Here is an 18,636-nt window from a genome sequence, read left to right on the forward strand (position 1 = left end):
TGGGATTTCTTCTATTGGGAAAAAACTGTTACAATTTCATTATTTTAGTAATTGCTAACCAGGTGAGCAGACAGTAGAAACATCAATTAATCAATCAATTTATATTTGACTCTCCTGCAAAATATAATGAGTTGAGAAGCGTAAGGTTTTTTTCTTCCTTTCCTTCTATCACATGTCTTTCTACATGTCCCCATTTCAGAATTGTGCACTCCCCCTTGAAATGCAGTGTCCTGGAAACAACTGTATTGAAATGGCACAGAAAATAGTTCATATGGAATTTGGTGCACCTGCAGAGGTACACAACTGAATAGAAGGTATTGCATATGCCGTGCACAAGTTGATCCTTAAAATATGAAAGGTACTATTCACTAAGAAAAACAAGCCATGAACGAAAAAGAAAATTGGGAGGGAATAGTTTTCATACAGTGGGCTCTATTTATTTGTTGACTAAATTACCCAGCCATTTCTTCCTAGTAGTGATAGCTAAGAATATTAATACTTTTGAAAATCAGTTCTTGTAGTATTTTCAAGGACATAATTATCAATTAGGTGCAGTTGTTCCATAAAATCACATGCACACGTGACCATTTTTAGAATCAAGGCAAAGGGAATGAAAAGGGTAACTTTCTGTGTTTGAATTGTCAACACATTTTTGTAGTTGGTTGCCAGGCAAACATTTCGAATTGACATCAAAGATCTGTATTATCCAGGTTAAATGCTCAGTAGATCTTGGATGCAACCAATCCAGAAGAGAACAAAATACATCATCAAAGTTTATGATCTTTGAACATAGCAGACAGCAAGAGCTTACTGACTGGAATGATAAAACTGTTTTTAAATTCATGGTATGTGGCCATCGCTGGCTAGGTCAGCATTTATTGCCCCTTCCTAATTGCCCTTCAGAAAGTGGTGTTCAGCTGCCTTTTTGGACTGCTGGAGTCCATAGAGAGTAGGTACACCCACCGTGCTATTGGGGAGCGAGTTACAGAATTTTGACCCAGCGACAATGAAAGAACGGCAATATATTTCCAAGTTAGGATAGTGAGTGACTTGGAGAGAAACTGTCAGGTAGTACTGTCCCCTTGTGTCTGTTGCCCTCGTCCTTCTGGATGATAGTGGTTGTGAGTTTGGAAGGTGCTGCCTAAGGAGTCTTGGTGAGTTACTGACAGGTTACAGACAAAACATCATTGAGGACTGAGAATACGTAACGGGGAACCCACAGTTCTAACTGTGGCAAGAAGTTGTAAACACTACTGGTAAAACCAAGACTGTGGTATTAAAGAAGATTGTTTTAAAATTTTCCTGTGGGATGGGAAGATGTAAATGAATAATTTTTAATTGGAATCATTGTTTGTAAGGATCAGGGGCGAAATTCTCCGGTATCGGCGTGATGTCCGCCGACTGGCGCCCAAAACGGCGCAAATCAGTCGGGCATCGCGCCGCCCCAAAGGTGCGGAATGCTCTGCAGCTTTGGCGGCCGAGCCCCAACCTTAAGGGGCTAGGCTGGCGCCAGACTAATTTCCGCCCCGCCAGCTGGCGGAAAAGGCCTTTGGTGCCCCGCTAGCTGGCGCGGAAATGACATCTCCGGGCGGCGCATGTGCGGGAGCGTTAGCGGCCGCTGACGGCATTCCCGCACATGCGCAGTGGAGGGAGTCTCTTCCGCCTCCGCCATGGTGGAGACTGTGGCGAAGGCGGAAGGGAAAGAGTGCCCCCACGGCACAGGCCCGCCCGCGGATTGGTGGGCCCTGATCGCGGGCCAGGCCACCGAGGGGGCACCCCCCGGGGCCAGATCGCCCCCCCCCCCAGGACCCTGGAGCCCGCCCGCGCCGCCTTGTCCCGCCGGTAAGGTAGGTGGTTTAATCTACGCCGGCGGGACAGGCATTTTAGCGGCGGGACTTTGGCCCATTCGGGCCGGAGAATCGCGGGGGGGGGGGGGGGGGCCCGCCAACCGGCGCGGCGCGCTTCCCGCCCCCGCCGAATCTCCAGTGCCGGAGAATTGGGCAACCGGCGGGGGCGGGATTCACGCCAGCCCCCGGCGATTCTCCGACCCGGTGGGGGGTCAGAGAATCTCGCCCCAGATGTGAGGTTACAGGTTATTTTCAGATCATTAACATTTATTCAATATACCTGAGAGTGATGTAACACAAATGTTTTCCCTACTGTTGTCATTTGGATAACATGTTTTTTTATACACACCCTCAAGTGAAACACTTGTTCAATAATTCGCTGAGAAATTTGCATCAATTAAATGGATTCTATATACCAATAAGTAGCAGTTTATTTAAAAACTCCCATTGAATCCCATTGACCTTTGTAGGGTGCTGGTATCAATAGGTATTGTATTTTGACGTGGATTTAATTTATGCCACACTTTGAAATTTAAAAATGACTCTATCTGTGGAATAATTACTATAGAAATTGCACAGTTGTGATGACCACACCATGTTAATTTATCTGATAAGCAACTATCTAATTCAAGTGTGGAATTCCAAAACATCAGGCACTAGCTTGCTCCCAATTAAGATTTAAAAAAAAATCTAAATATAATTATCATGGATTTCCTGGATGACCTAAACAGACATTGCACCAAAACGTATGTCTATTTTCATGCTGTGTTTGCTGACAGGAATTTCCTGAGCATCTAATAGCAGTGAGCAGAATATAAAATATGTCACAGAATTGGATGAAATCTATATACACAGACAGAACAGACACCACTTTCTTTTCTTAAAATAAATTTAGAGTACCCAATTCATTTTTTCCAATTAAGAGGCAATTTAGCGTGGCCAATCCACCTACCCTGCACATCTTTGGATTGTGGGGGTGAAACCCACGCAAATACGGGGAGAATGTGCAAACTCCACACGGACAGTGACCCAGAGCCGGGATCGAACCTGGGACCTCGGCGCTGTGAGGCAGCAGCGCTAACCACTGTGCCATCGTGCTGCTCCCATTTTCCTTTTTTTTGTGTCCCTCTTTCATTTTCATAATTTATCAGTAGGATAAGTTTTGAAAATATAATCCTCTATCAGCCGTGGCTCAGTTGGGTCTTACCCCTGAGTCAGAAGGTTCTGGTTTCAGCACAAAGTGAAGGCTGACACTCCAATGCAGTGCTGAAAGAGTGCTGCACCATTGCGGAAGCGATCTTTTGAAAGAGAAAGAAAGCCAAGGACTGGTCTACCCTCTCAGGCAGATGTGGAAGATCCCATTGTCTTCCACATGTATATAATGAGATGCAGACAGGCAGTGATTGACACAAAGGATGACCAGTAAGCATACAACACAGCGCAGCCAATCACCAGACAGGACACTACCACTATAAAGCCAGAGAGCACTAGGTTTCCCGCTCTCTCGGGATCCAGCTACTGAGACAGTCAGAGTCCACGTGCTAGCAAGCACAAACACCATGCGGTAGCTAGAAAGTCTGGTCAGGCTACTACAAGATCACTAGTCAGATCAGTATAGTGTCGACCCACAGCTGAATATGTACAGCAGTTCATCTAGTTGAATAAAACAGTGTTGGATCTTCTCCTGTGTTAGACGTCTGTTTCTAACTTCCCTGCATCGAGTGCAGTCCATATCGAACCAACCTGCCTAACACATCACCCATGAAACTATTTCTAAGAAGAGTAGAGAAGTTATCTTGGCCAATATTTATTCTTCAATCAACATCATACAATAGATTTTCTGCTCATTACTGAAGTGGATTACAGCCCCGTAACCCCTTATGAAGCTATTCCAGATTGGGACCACTTCTCTCAAATTAACTCTCACTTAAGTTTCAAGCAGTTAGCTCGCACAAACATGTGGTTGGATCTGAACAGATGATCTCCCGCTCTCTCAAGGACAGTAATCAGCAAAAAGAAATTACCTTCCACTTAAAACATAGAACATAGAACATTACAGCGCAGTACAGGCCCTTCGGCCCTCGATGTTGCGCCGACCTGTGAAACCACTCTAAAGCCCATCTACACTATTCCTTTATTGTCCATATGTCTATCCAATGACCATTTGAATACCCTTGGCAAGTCCACTACTGTTGCAGGCAGGGCATTCCACGCCATTACTACTCTCTGAGTAAAGACCCTACCTCTGACATCCGTCTTATATCTATCTCCCCTCAATTTAAAGGTATGGCCCCTCGTGCTAGACATCATCATCAGAGGAAAAAGGCTCTCACTGTCCACCCTATCCAATCCTCTGATCATCTTGTATGCCTCAATTAAGTCACCTCTTAACCTTCTCTCTAATGAAAACAGCCTCAAGTCCCTCAGCCTTTCCTCATAAGATCTTCCCTCCATACCAGGCAACATTCTGGTAAATCTCCTCTGCACCCTTTCCAATGCTTCCACATCCTTCCTATAATGCGGCCACCAGAATTGCACGCAATACTCCAAATGCGGCCGCACCAGAGTGTTGTATAGCTGCAACATGACCTCATGGTTCCTAAACTCAATCCCTCTACCAATAAAAGCTAACACACCGTACGCCTTCTTAACAACCCTCTCAACCTGGGTGGCAACTTTCAGGGATCTATGAACATGGACACCGAGATCTCTCTGCTCATCCACACTGCCAAGAATCTTACCATTAGCCCAGTACTCAGTCTTCCTGTTATTCCTTCCAAAATGAATCACCTCACACTTTTCTGCATTAAACTCCATTTGCCACCTCTCAGCCCAGCGCTGCAGCTTATCTATGTCCCTCTGTAACTTGTAACATCCTTCTGCACTGTCCACAACTCCACCGACTTTAGTGTCATCTGCAAATTTACTCACCCATCCTTCTACGCCCTCCTCCAGGTCATTTATAAAAATGACAAACAGCATTGGCCCCAAAACAGATCCTTGTGGTACACCACTAGTAACTGGACTCCAGTCTGAACATTTCCCATCAACCATCACCCTTTGTCTTCTTCCAGCTAGCCAATCTCTGATCCAAACTGCTAAATCACCCTGAATCCCATGCCTCCGTATTTTCTGCCGTAGCCTACCATGGGGAACCTTATCAAACGCTTTACTGAAATCCATATACACCACATCAACTGCTTTACCCTCATCCACCTGTTTGGTCACCTTCTCAAAGAACTCTATAAGGTTTGTGAGGCACGATCTACCCTTCACAAAACCGTGTTGACTATCTCTAATCAAATTATTCCTTTCCAGATGATTATACATCCTATCTCTTATAAACCTTTCCAAGATTTTTCCCACAACATAAGTAAGGCTCACTGGTCTATAGTTACCGGGGTTATCACTACTCCCCTTCTTGAACAAGGGGACAACATTTGCTATCCTCCAGTCTTCTGGCACTATTCCTGTAGACAAAGATGACTTAAAGATCAAGGCCAAAGGCTCAGCAATCTCCTCCCTAGCTTCCCAGAGAATCCTAGGATAAATCCCATCCGGCACAGTTGACTTATCTATTTTCACACTTTCCAGAATTGCTAACACCTCCTCCTTATGAACCTCAAGCCCTTCTAGTCCAGTAGCCTGGATCTCAGTATTCTCCTCGACAACATTGTCTTTTTCCTGTGTGAATACTGACGAAAAATATTCATTTAGCACCTCTCCTATCTCCTCGGACTCCAAGCACAACTTCCCACTACTGTCCTTGACTGGCCCTACTCTTACCCAAGTCATTCTTTTATTCCTGACATATCTATAGAAAGCTTTAGGGTTATCCTTGATCCTACCTGCCAAAGACTTCTCATGTCCCCTCCTGGCTCTGCTTAGCTCTCTCTTTAGGTCCTTCCTAGCTAACTTGTAAGTCTCGCGCGCCCTTACTGAACCTTCATGTCTCATCTTTACATAAGCCTTCTTCTTCCTCTTGACAAGTGTTTCGACTGCTTTAGTAGACCACGGTTCCCTCACTCGACCACTTCCTCCCTGCCTGACAAGTACATACTTATCAAGGGCACGCAGTAGCTGTTCCTTGAACAAGCTCCACATTTCCATTGTGCCCATCCCCTGCAGTTTTCCTCTCCATCCGATGTATCCTAAGTCTTGCCTCATCGCATCATAATTGCCTTTCCACCAGATATAACTCTTGCCCTGCGGTATATACCTAACCCTTTCCATCACTAAAGTAAACGTAATCGAATTGTGGTCACTATCACCAAAGTGCTCACCTACCTCCAAATCTAACACCTGTCCTGGTTCATTACCTAGTACCAAATCCAATATGGCCTCGCCTCTCATTGGCCTATCTACATACTGTGTCAGGAAACCCTCCTGCACACATTGGACAAAAGCGGACCCATCTAATGTACTCAAACTATAGCGTTTCCAGTCAATATTTGGAAAGTTAAAGTCCCCCATAACAACTACCCTGTTGCTTTCACTCTGATCCAGAATCATCTTTGCAATCCTCTCCTCTACATCTCTGGAACTTTTCGGTGGCCTATAGAAAACCCCTAACAGGGTGACCTCTCCTTTCCTGTTACTACCTCAGTAGACGAGTCCTCATCAAACGTCCTTTCTGCCACCGTAATACTGTCCTTGACTAACAATGCTACCCCTCCCCCTCTTTTACCACCTTCCCTGAGCTTACTGAAATATCAAAATCCCGGCACCTGCAACAACCATTCCTGTTCCTGCTCTATCCATGTCTCCGAAATGGCCACAACATCGAAGTCCCAGGGACCAACCCATGCCGCAAGTTCACCCACCTTATTCCGGATGCTCCTGGCATTGAAGAAGACACACTTTAAACCACCTTCCTGCCTGCCGGTACACTCCTGCAACTTTGAAACCCTACTCATGACCTCACTACTCTCAACCTCCTGTATACTGGAGCTACAATTCAGGTTCCCAAGCCCCTGCTGAACTAGTTTAAACCCTCCCGAAGAGCATTAGCAAATTTCCCCCCCAGAATATTGGTACCCCTCTGGTCCAGGTGCAGACCATCCCGTTTGTAGAGGTCCCACCGACCCCAGAATGAGCCCCAATTATCCAGAAATCTGAAACCCTCCCTCCTGCACCATCCCTGTAGCCACGTGTTCAACTCCTCTCTCTCCCTATTCATCATCTCGCTATCACGTGGCATGGGTAACAACCCAGAGATAATAACTCTGTTTGTCCTAGATCGAAGTTTCCACTCTAGCTCCCTGAATTCCTGCCTTACATCCCTTTTCCTACCTATGTCGTTGGTACCTATGTGGACCACGACTTGGGGCAGCTCCCCCTCCCCTTAAGGATCCCGAAAACACGATCCGAGACATCACGCACCCTGGCACCTGGGAGGCAACACACCAACCGTGAGTCTCTCTCGTTCCCACAGAATCTCCTATCTATCCCCCTAACTATGGAGTCTCCAATGACTAATGCTCTACTCCTCTCCCCCCTTCCCTTCTGAGCAACAGGGACAGACTCTGTGCCAAAGACCTGTACCCCATGGCTTAACCCTGGTAAGTCGTCCACCCCCCCCAACAGTATCCAAAGCAGTATACTTGTTACTAAGGGAACGGCCACAGGGGATCCCTGTACTGACTGCTTCCTCCCAGCCCCTCTCACCGTCACCCATCTATCTTTATTCTTCGGAGTAACTACATCCCTGAAGCTTCTATCTGTGACCAACTCTGCCTCCCGAATGATCCGAAGTTCATCCAACTCCAGCTCCAGTTCCCTAACGCGGTTTCTGAGGAGCTGGAGATGGGTGCACTTCCCACAGGTGAAATCAGCAGGGACACTGACGGCGTCCCTCACCTCAAACATTCTGCAGGAGGAACATTGCACTACCTTCCCTGTCATCCCCTCTAGATAAAAAAAAGGAAAGAAAGAGCTTACCTGTTATTCACTCCCCTTCTCAGCAAGCACTCAGCAACCTCTGCGCCCCGTACGATAACACCTGAGGGAAAATAAATAAAAACTACTAACCAATCACCAGCCAATCCCTTACCTGCAGGCTGTGACATCACGGTTCAACTTTCCACTTCTACCTGCCCTCGAGCCTTCCTCTTGATCCTTACAGCGGTTGTTTTTTATTGGTTAGCGGAGGGGGTAGGGAGGGAAACACTGAAGAAGTGTTTCGGGTTCATGTGTCACTTGACAAGAGCTCCTCCACAAACCATCTCCAAGTTAGGGTGAGCACACGGACGGATGCAAATTTCCCCTGCAACAGCCAATCAACAGCTCCGCTCTACTGCCCTCTGCTGGATGCTTGTCTTCACTTGAACAGCTCGGGTCTCTTGTTCAGGTACGCCTCCAAGTTAGGATGAGCACACGGACGTATGCAAATTTCCCCTGCAACAGCCAATCAACAGCTCCGCTCTACTGCCCTCTGCTGGATGCTTGTCTTCACTTGAACAGCTAGGGTCTCTTGTTCAGGTACGCCTCCAAGTTAGGGTGAGCACACGGACATATGCAAATTTCCCCTGCAACGGCCAATCAACAGCTCCGCTCTACTGCCCTCTGCTCGATGCTTGTCTTCACTTGAACAGCTAGGGTCTCTTGTTCAGGTACGCTTCCAAGTTAGGGTGAGCACACGGACGTATGCAAATTTCCCCTGCAACGACCAATCAACAGCTCCGCTCTACTGCCCTCTGCTGGACTTAGCTGTCTTTACTGAGCAGGAGCTAATGTAATATTACCCAGATAATAGATGGATCGGGAGGTGTTTCTTCAATAATGTACCTCCCTATTTCGAAGTAAAGAAAGAGGTGATTTTTGAAGTTGGATACTGAATACTAAATGAGATGTTGTATTTCACAAACTTACTTTTAAAAAAAAAAAATTGAAGAACAGAACATGCACTTTTTAAGTGTAGCAGCTGAAGATGGTTGGGCCTAAGATACTCTTTGAAGGACTCCTGCTGTGATGTCCCAGGTCTGAGATGATTGTCCTCCAACAATCATAACTATCTTCATTTGTGCTGGGTATGAGTCCAACTAGTGGAGCATTTTCCTCCCTATTCCCATTGACTTCAGTAGTTCAGCTCTTTTGTCTATGTTTGCACCAAGTCTGTAATTAAGCGAGGAGTTGAGTGGCCATGGCAGAACCCAAACTGAACATTAGTGAGAAGGTTATTGATGAGTAAGTGCCACTTGACAGCACTGTCGGCGGTATCTTCAAGCACTTTGCTGATGATCGAAAGTAGACTGATGGGCCAGTAATTGGCTGGGTTGGATTTATCCTTTCTGTATGCAGGCCATACCTGGGCAATTTACCATGCCGCTAGGTAAATGTCAGTGTTGTAGCTCCACTCGAACAATTTGGCTAGGGATGCAGCAAGTTCTGGAGCGCTATTACCAGAATGTTGCCAGTCCTCAAAGTCTTTGTTTCTCAATACTGTAAATGTAATTTATGTTAGAAATATTACTTGGGAAGAAAGATTAGAGTAAGCAACACAGCACATTACACCTAATGAGTTAAAAACATGTTACTGCCAGTGTTGTGAAAAGGATTTTATCGGATTTTTTTTTTTTACATGGAATTGCTATCTTATTGAAGCAATAAATCATATTTACTGCAAATAAATTATGCTGTTTCAAATGGCTATTTCATTCACTCGTTTTAGTTCTACTTGAACCAATATCCTGTTAGATATTCACTGTATACTCTGGAACAACTTCCCAATCAATGTCTATGGAAATTGTTTTGGAAGAGTTCTGAGTAATATTTATTTATCTCAGACAGTATAAATCTCTTCCCCTTTTCTTCACGTAAAGGTCATGGGCTAGATTCTCCGGTCCCACAGCTGTATGTTTCGCGGTGGCACGTTGTTTGCTGGCAGCAAGATTCTCTACTCCCACCACTTTTCCATGGGCTTTCCCATTAAAGCCACCTCACACCGCCAGGATTCCCGTGGATTGGAATGCGCTGTTGGAGGGAAAAGAGAATCCCAATGGCCGGGGAATTCCAGTCCATATTGGACTTTGCATCTCTAGTGACTATGGGGGTGGATGAACAATTCAGTTCAAGGCCTTAGTTGTCACATGCCCCAGGGCAGCTGGCAGATGAGTGGTCTTGGCAACCAGCTTTCCATTGATTTAATTTTGCCTTCAAGGTGAAGACCCCAAGTAATTTATTATTGTACCACCAGTGTGAGATAGATTTCTAGGATTATGTGCGCGATTCTCTGGAAAAATATCTAAGTCCGTTAGCGAGTGGGAGTTGCTGCGAGCTTCCTGGTGCTCGGCCCAGCGAAACTGGCAATGCAATTCAAAATTAATTGGTCCACTTAATGAGTCCCCACGGGCTTCTCGCCGCAAATAATGCCTTGCCAGCTGACCCATCGGGACCACACTCGCCAGTGTCGAGCAGCACTTAAACTGCATGTGCTCAGCCAACTCCAGCCAGCTCGCAATAATGGGACCGAGGAGACCAACCCCAAGATTCGGGGACGTTGACCTGGGGAGACTCGTGGATGTAGTGGACACAAGGAGGGATGTCCTGTTGCCCCAGGGGTCCCGGAGAGTGAGCCACAAGGCAGCCACTGCTGCCTTGTATGAGGTGGCGGCAGCCGTTAGTTCAAACAGTATGGCCGAGGGCTGGCCAGCAGTGCAGGAAGAAGGTCAACGACCTACACCGGGCAGCACGGGTGAGTAGACCCCCCCCCACCCCCCCCCATCCCCCAAGGTTGCATCCAAGCCCCAATTCTCCAAGTGACCTCCGGCCCTCCCTCCCCCCTCTCCCCCAACCCTGCTTTCACCCCCCTCTCCCATCACTGAACCGCGCGTGTGGCTAACGATGCCCCGTCTGTGTCTCCGCAGGAAAAGCTCTTCCACAATCGGTAGGAGAGGGCCCATACCGGAGAGGGGTGCCGGTCATCAGAATCCACAATTCCTTCGAGGAGCAGGACTTGGTGGTGACCGGGGTGGCCGTGGACAGATCGATCACCCACGCAGAGGCTGGCAGACGCCGCAGAGTTGAGGAACCACTGGGCTCCACCCAGGGGACCTGTCAAAGATGAGTTGTTATTGCCTTACTGACTGGCCCATCACTCCCACTGACCACATGTCCATTCTCCTTCCAAACCGCTGCCTTCACCAACTGGGAGCACAAGGGCAGGAGACACATGCAAACACCAATGTGTTCTCCAATCCACACAGCACCCTGACTTGCAACCTCATTGCTGTTCCTTCACTGGTAGCTGGGTAAAAACCTGGAATATCCTTTGTAAAGGCACCAGTACCACATGGACTGCAACGGTTCAAGAAGGCGGCTCACCAAAATCTTCTCTGGGGCAATTAGAGATAGACGACTAATTCCGGCCTTGTCGATGGTGCCCATATGCCATGAAAGAATAACAATTATAAATTTCAACATTCTTCCCACTTGTACCTTGTATTCAAGGCAATAAATAATAAAAATGAGTCACTTTCTGAAAGATAACTAGGGATAAACAACAAATGCTGACCTTGCCAGCAATTTTCACAGTCCACCAGAATAATGAAGAAAAATCAGATCTGGTCAGCTTCTTGCCAGTGAGGTTTGTTAAAAAATTACTCCCATATAACCTTGTGTTCCTTGTGCAGAAATGTGCGACTTGACTTTTATAAATAAATAATTCTACTGAGTCAAGCCTCCCACACAAAGCCCTCTGTTCTAATAATAAACTGTGAGGGACGGGGTTAGGATTGTAGTCATGTCAGATCACCATTATAGTCACATCTATGCCAGTCAAACATTGTCAGCTGCTGAATAGTGTCCTCTCCACCCACTTGGGTTGTGGTTGATGTTGATGCCAATAAAATAACTGCAATGTGGAGAGAAAGGAGAATATTGTAATGCTATTTCAGTAAATGAATGTTTAAAAATAATCACCCTGACAAAATGGCCAGTTACAACTAAAATAAATTAGGTCTCTTTGAGGAAAGCTGATACACACTGGTATAAGGTGGGGAGGGGCTGTGTTACTATCCATGGTAAATTGATGAAAAATGATTGGGTTGAAAGGAACAAGATTGAAAACTTTCAATGCAAGTTTGCATTGAACCAACTTGTCATTTTTATTCATGGTATTTGTGAATATACAATGCCTCGTACAAAAGCGTGAGGCTACACTGTACACAGTTGACTTGTGATAAACCTTATGATTATTGCATACAATTTGTCCGAAGAAATATAATTTGTGCAAGATATTTTGTTCTGTGGTGCACTCCTATATTTAGCATACCATAAAAATGATCAAATGGTGGGTTCCAAGGAATATTTTAAAATGCCCTCAGGGAAGAACAGATATTATTGCTTATGTCAAATATTAGTCCATTTTGTGTTTCGCTCTGGAGCATTCTTTTCTCAGAAGCATAGTTGGTGAATTTGTGCATTATATCCAACATCAATCACTTTGATCAGGCTCTCGCTCAACAAACCCAGCAGCTTCTCTTCCATGTCAGTGCCATATGTTTCCCACAGCTGCTCCAGTTTAGCTGATGTTCAAGGCAAAATGTGACTATTCAGCTCATGGCTCGAGTTTGTGTTGGATGATAACAGATCAGTTTTATGCTGCAATCCACGATCGCAAACACTCTGAACTGGATGGGCAGGCATATGAAATGCAAAATGATGTCTGGTGTTTGTCTCAGTTACCAGCAAAGACCCTGACACTGCAGCATAAATTTATCTTTTTAGAATTTATCTTTTACAATTTGAATACTTAAATTAATTTTAGATCTGCAAGAACTGTAATGGCACAATTTTGTGCCTTGTTTGCAGAATGTGCATTTCAATAGTCCTCAATTGTAACGAGACCTCCCAAACCACTCGACAGGTACATACTCAGAGAAAAACTGACAACCAAGACATAGTGACAAAAGTCTCAGCCAAAGGGGAGGGATTAAAGAAGGATCTTAAAGAAAATGAGAGAAAAGTGTGAAAAGGGATTAAGGAAGGAATTCCAGAATTCTGAGCCAATACCAGTGGTGAGCAACCTTTGGCCCAGGGGTCACATGTGTCCCAGCTGGGTTCTGAGTGTGGCCTATGAGACATTTTGTTGACCATTGCCCATGTGCAGGGATGTCACACTCTGCTGATTTCCGTCCGCGTAATGTTTTTCCTCCAGGCATGACTGAATTGATACGCAAGTAAAGCAAGAGAAAGTGAATTGAAGTACATGCTAATTGCACATAACATTGACTGGGAAAGATTTCCATTCCCTCAAACTCCAAAGTGTAAATATTTATTTTGTTTTTGCCATTTGAAGTTGATGGCGGGTCTAATATATAAATGATTAAGCATTTTTTATCACTCATTATGAAATATTCGGCATGTCGTAAATGTATTTAATCTTATTCATAGGGTCATGGATGGTGAAGAAGACTGGTTGCAATTTCACAGCCCACTGAGATGAAGGAGGGCAACTCATTGGGCCCACTCACTTTGATCTTTTCTCTACACCCTAGTTATGATTGTAACATTACATTCTGTAGTCTCTCCTTCCTTCCCTATGTGCGATATGCATTGTCTATATAGCATGCAAGAAACAATACTTTTCACTGAATACTAATACATGTGACATTAATAAATCAAATCAAATCAAATCACTGGACTAGAATGTTCATCACTGGACTAGAATGCTCATCAGTGGCCAAGACAGCTGAATGCACAACCACCAATAGTGGGACATTGAGATGGTGGATGCACAGGAGATCAGATGGAAAGCTCTTAAGAGGGTTGTAGGACTGTAGGAGATCACAGAGTTGGGGCTGAGTAAGGTCATGAGGAATTTGAATAAAAGGACAAGAATTTTAAATTTCAGGTAGGGGGAACAGGAAGTTAATATTCGCAGATCAACAATCACTGTGGTGATGAATGAGTGGGACATTTGGATGGACTGAAGATCATGGAATGTGGAGGATGGGAGCCTGAGCAGGAGAATATTGGAATAGTTCAGTGGGATTCTCCGAAACGGCGGCTAAGTGTTGACTCCGGCGTAAACACTGGAGCGTTTCACGCCGGCGTCAACAGGACCCTTGGTCCAGCGAGTCTGTGGCCCACACGGGGCCAGCAGGGCGCCGGAGTGCTCCGCGCAGCTCCGGCTACCGATACAGGACCCCGAACCTCCGGCCGCGGGTCCGCGCAACATGGCGGACCCACACAGCGGACTGGCCCCCACAATATAGGCCCCGCCCAGATCGCGCATGCCCACTGATCGGTGGCCCCCGATCGCGGGCCTAGCCGTGCAGGAGGCCCCCCCCCCGGTGACGGATCCCCTGCCCCCCACCAGGGCGGCCATGGACTGAGTCAAAGCTGACAAAGACATGGGTGCGATTCAGTGGCCTCATCACGCCCGACTTGGTGTCAGGATGACCCTATTGAATCTCGCGAGAGGCCTCTTGTGAGATTTGCGATGCTCGAAACACCTCACGAGATTCAACGGAATATTGCAAGACATCACAATTTTGATCTGGTCCTCACTGGCTGTGACACAGATCTGCATAGTTAAATGCAGCTAATTTAAATACATGTTCGCCAAATTCACCCAGATTCACAAATGCACAGCAGCACCTGGGGATGGTCTCCATGGACATTGGAGAACCCCGGGTGGTTGGGGATAGGGCAGAGTGGTGCCCTGGCACTCCCTCTGGCATCCTTGCATCTTGGCACTGCCAGCCTTCCACCCTGGCAGTGGCAGGGTGCCCAGGTGTCAGGTTGGCACTACCAAGGATTGGGCCCAGGGGGCCTTACCAAGTATGGTGGGGTGGGGGGGGGGGGGTGCGTGAGGGGTGGTTCCCAGGTGCCTCCCTGAGGTTGAGGGCTGAAAGAGGGCCTAAAAGGGGGTGGGAGGGGGGGGGGGGGGGAGAAAGGTGTAGCTTTCCAAAATTGCACCTTGATCTGCGAGGAGCTTTAGCCTGTCAGCAGGAAATCATTCTAAGTGCCGCTTCAGCAGAGCCGATGGTGCCGATGAATAGCTGCAACCGCCGAGAAACACTCCATTAAAAGTGCCCGAAACCGAACATAGAAATTATTTGGTGAATTGCACCCACAGTTTGTAACAGCACTATGGGTGTACTTACGGACTGCAGGGGTTAAAGAAGGCAGCTCACCACCATGTTCTCAGGCGCAGTTAGAGATGGGCAACAAATTCTGGCCTTGACAATGATGTCCACCCATCCCACAAAATAATTTTTAAGAATCTATCTCGACATTTTGCCCACTTTTACCTTCCTTCTATTGAAGTAAATGAATAGTAAAATGGGTTCTGTTCTCAAGGGCAATTTGAGATGAACAACTGATGCTGACCTTACGTCCCATAAGAGAATGAAAAAGTTTGACCCCGCCAGCTTCCTGCCAGCTGGATTTGTTTAAAGTTACTCCCATATAACATAATGTAGTCTTGGTGCAGATATGTGAGTGTTCAACTTTAACTTTATTTTTAAAAAAAAGTTTAAATTGCAGTTGCGAATTAGAGGGGCGTGAAAAGGGTGAGGGAAGGTATCCCAGTGCCTCGACAGCTGAAGACACAGCTGCTAATAGTGGGGTAAAGAGATGAGAGATGTATCAGAGGTCAGATTTTAGGAATGATTAGCTCTGAGAGAGTTGTAGGGCTGTAGGAGGTTACCAAGCTAGAGATGAGTAAAGTCAAGAGGGCTTTGAATACAAGGATGACATTTTTTTATTTGAGGCATGGGGAAGCAAGAATTAATATTTGGTGTCAAATGGGATGAGACAGGGATGGCGATGGGTGATAATATGGAGGTGGACAGTTTGATTCCACTCACATGAGTGCTGGTGTGCTAAAATTGGACCTGAGGCCTCTTTTCCCTCACTGGTGCTTCTTTCCTATACTCTATTTTTATCTTACTTGCTCAGACTTTGCCTTTTATCATTTCACTCTCTCAGTCTTTCTTCCAACATGGCTGTTTTGCATTTTTCTCGCTAGATGACTAAACAGGCAGGCAGGGAAGGATTTGATGCGAGCAGGTGAGCAGACAGTTTGTGAAGTACTCGGGGAAGGCAACAGTGCAGATGATCCAGGAAGAATGAGTGAACTGGGGATAATCACTAAATGGCGGGGATATTTGAAATGGGTAGGCAAACAGGTGGGATTAAAAGCAACATGTTGAGGAAACAGATGGACTGAGGACAAATATGCCGTTATCGTGTTTGACATGACATGAACCCGAAGCTGATTTTTTGCTGCTTCTTACAGCAGAAAACTTGACCATCGTGGAGGTAGCAAGTTATGGAATTCAAATGGTGCAGACTAGCCAGATGTAGGCCAGAGTGTCTGGAAACTGAAGAGAGTCCGTTGGATGAGGAAAATTGAAGACAGGCAGAACCATGTATGAACTCAGGCTGGATAGAGCAGCAAAAAAAAACAGGAGGAAGGGCAATTGATGTGAAGCTCTTCACATAAAAATACATGTGGACTCTCAGGCAGCACTCTTAAGACCTGGAACAGATATAAATCTTTTGTGTTAATTTATCTGTTCACAGGATGTGGGTATCGGCAGCAAGGCCGGCATTTTTGCACATCCTCAGTCGCCTTTGAAAAGTGATGGTGATGAGCTATTTTCTTGAAGGCTATGTGCTGCAAGTATCTCAGTGCTGTTCATTGGGCAAGAATTCCAGGATTTTAATGAAGCAATGATGAAGGAATGGCAATATATTTCCCAGTCAGGAATGTTTGTGACTTGCAGGTGGTGGTGTTCCCATGTGCCTGCTGCTTTTGTCTTTGCAGTTAGTGAAGGTTGCAGCTTTGGAAAGTGCCATTGAAAAGGCCTCGTTGTGCTGCTGCAGTATATTTTAAAAATGGTGCACAGTTCTGTCACTTAAATGTGGCACGGATTGCTTAATTATATTTGGATTAATGAGTGGAACCGAACACTGTGCAATCATCAGCGAACAACCCCACTCCTAACCTTATGATGGAGGGAAGGTCACTTATGAAGCAGCTGACGATGGTTGGACTCAGTACACTACCTTGAGGAACTCATGCAGTGATATCCAAGGGCTGAGGTGATTGGCCTCAAATAACCATTGCCATCTTTGTTTGTGCCAAGTATGATTCGCGAGAGTGTAGCTTCATCCCTTATTCCTACCAACTTCATGTCAAGTGACCAGAATCTGCTGCTAGTTGCTTGTTCGTGTCAGAACAAAAATAATAGGAGAAACTATCTTTTGTTATTTTGTCCCTTTATCAACTATTTCTATGCAGTGATTTGTCTATTTAAACAGAGCCCTTTCGTGAAATAATTTAGATGAAGTACTTGCATTCAGGATTTTCTCCCAACTTGAGTAATGACACAGTTGTTCTACCAGCTGATAGTGTCTATAAGAACAAGTGTTGTTGTCAGTACAAATAACATAAGAAATAAACAGCAGCAGCTGTATCCATTTACAATAGGTGCAAATGGTAATGATTCCAGTTTGTGAATTGAAAATGTTTGTAGTTTTGTTGTGCTAAAAGGAATCCAGTCACATTTCTTTTTGGTTGAAGAATTTATTTTTATCTTTTGTTTCTCATATTAAAGGGGAAAGAAAAACTCTACATTTTCGCTGGCCTGCATAAAAAACCTCTGGCACTGTTCGTGTCCCAAAGAATTTTGTGCAGTGAAGCCTCAGGTGAGATTAAGGAAAGGATGGTTGAAAAGATTAACTTTTGAGGAGGCTTTTCCAGGCCAGAAGAGAAGTAGCCGTGTGAAGAGGATTAAATAGGTCACCTTGAGATGACCAAGAAAATGTACATGTAATGGAAGGGGTAATAACCAGAGACTTACAGAAAGATCATCATTAACATGCCAGATGTATAACTTTGACAGGGCGAAGGTCAATGAAGTCTGAAAGCTACTAAAGCAAAAGGTCTGGCAGTGATCGTTCAGTAGAGGTGGGGCACCTTTAGTAGTGTAATGTTGAATATACAAGATAGGTACACACCATATCAACTCACACTAAGTAAGCATGGTTCTAAATGTATTAACACAAATTTAAAAACAAAATAATGAAAAGTCACCTCCACTAATGCTATAGAGAGGGATTGGAATTTACTGTAATGAGTACAAAGCATCTCCCCAGTATGTTAAGTTAAGCAATATTAAAATATCCTGTCAGCATACAAGCAGTAAGAGGTTATCAGAGAGCGTGTAAAACCTTTAAATGTTGTAAATCGGTTCAAAATACTGATGAGCGCCAAAGAGAAAATATTCTGAACTATTGCTTCCTCCGAATTTTTACAAAGTGTCATGTCACTGTGTTATGATCCCAGTGATGTTATAACTGGACGGGAAGACCCCTGAATGGAACCCTGGCCCAAAAGACCATAACATTTACTTTTAAAAAAATCAGGATGAACAGAGTCACATGACTATTAATTAGTTTTAACAACAAGAAAAATGCATTTATCAAAAAAAAAAATACAATACTACTTTACTCCCTAGCTTAATAGATACACACAGGTTTTACGATTAACATGGATGGCAAAGTACTTTTGAAAACGGTGGTCACATTGACACACAAGTCCCTTTGTCACACCCATGATGACAGTGGTCACATACACATTCCTTTCTGAAACCCCAAGTGAATGTCTGTGGATGCCTTCTCAGGATCCCCCAGCTGATTGTCACATAAGAGTTTCCAAATGCTAATCCTAAAACACATTCCAAACTTTAGGATTACTTCAGAAACCTTCAAAATTTCTTTAGAACCCTATCTTCCAACTAGCCGATTCCTTCTCCGCTTTGTCTGGGTTGCCCAT

General features: G+C 45.2%; 1 protein-coding gene across 2 annotated transcripts in view; it reads left to right on the top strand.

Moving 5' to 3' along the window:
* The window catches only part of LOC140428010 (interleukin-1 receptor accessory protein-like 1), a 2,037,829-nt gene that overhangs the window by 647,097 nt on the left and 1,372,096 nt on the right, over window positions 1-18,636 (top strand). The window lies entirely within an intron of this gene.

Source organism: Scyliorhinus torazame, chromosome 8 (assembly GCF_047496885.1).
Source record: "Scyliorhinus torazame isolate Kashiwa2021f chromosome 8, sScyTor2.1, whole genome shotgun sequence".
Classification (NCBI taxonomy): domain Eukaryota; kingdom Metazoa; phylum Chordata; class Chondrichthyes; order Carcharhiniformes; family Scyliorhinidae; genus Scyliorhinus; species Scyliorhinus torazame.